The following is a 1,124-nucleotide window of genomic DNA, read 5'->3' as shown; positions in this document are numbered from 1 at the left end:
ATATTTTATAAGTAGTAGTATATATACATTGAATGGTGCTTATACATGTGTATATATCTTCTATAGAAGTGTATATTTAATGTATACATGTGTATATATTTTATAAATTAGTATATAGGTATATCTATATATATTGTAATGTATATATATTGTAGTATATTTTATAAGTAGTAGTATATATACATTGAATAGTGCATATACACATGTATATATCTTCTATAGAAGTGTATATTTAACGTATACATGTGTGTATGTTTTATAAATTAGTATATAACTATATCTATATATATTATAATGTATATATATTGTAGTATATTTTATAAGTAGTAGTATATATACATTGTATGGTGCATATAAACATGCATATATCTTATATATTTAACGTATACATGTGTATATGTTTTATGAATTAGTATATAAGTATATCTATATATATATTGTAATGTATATATATTGTAGTATATTTTATAAGTAGTAGTATATATACATTGAATGGTGCGTATATATGAGTAATTGACTAATTGTGTATATGTGTATATATTTTTTAAATTCTAATGTAGTATATACTATATATAGTGTATATATATTATTTAACGTATTTATAATGTATATAGGTGGGTATATGTAATGTATATTGAAAGAAAGTTTTTTTTTTCTATTTTTGATCGGGTTTGAACAATTTTTTAACCGGGTTTGATCGGATTTTGGTGGGTTTGATCAGATTGGGTTAAGTGGGCCGGGTTAGGGTGGGTTTTAATTTTTTTACTGTTTCCTGCCCGGCCCATCTAGCGCTAAAACCGGCCCTCAACCCGATTAAAATAGAAGGGCCGGTTCCGAGTTGTCCCAACCCTACCCGTTTGACACCTATAATGCTAACCCTTGTGGAGTTCAATGGATTCTTATACCTAAGATCACATCTACAACCAACGTCTTTCATATCAAACTTGCTCTCGAGCATTCGTTTTGTTGCATTTATGTCAGAAATGTCTCTACTGATGATTAACATATCATCCACATATAAACAAACAATGACTTGGTGATTTGGAGTGTCTTCAATGTAAACACATTTATCACATCTATTTATCTTGAACCCGTTTGCCAACATGGTTTGGTCAAACTTCGCA

The sequence above is a fragment of the Capsicum annuum genome, chromosome 4 (genome assembly GCF_002878395.1).
Source record: "Capsicum annuum cultivar UCD-10X-F1 chromosome 4, UCD10Xv1.1, whole genome shotgun sequence".
NCBI lineage: Eukaryota > Viridiplantae > Streptophyta > Magnoliopsida > Solanales > Solanaceae > Capsicum > Capsicum annuum.
This window is presented reverse-complemented; position numbering follows the sequence as displayed.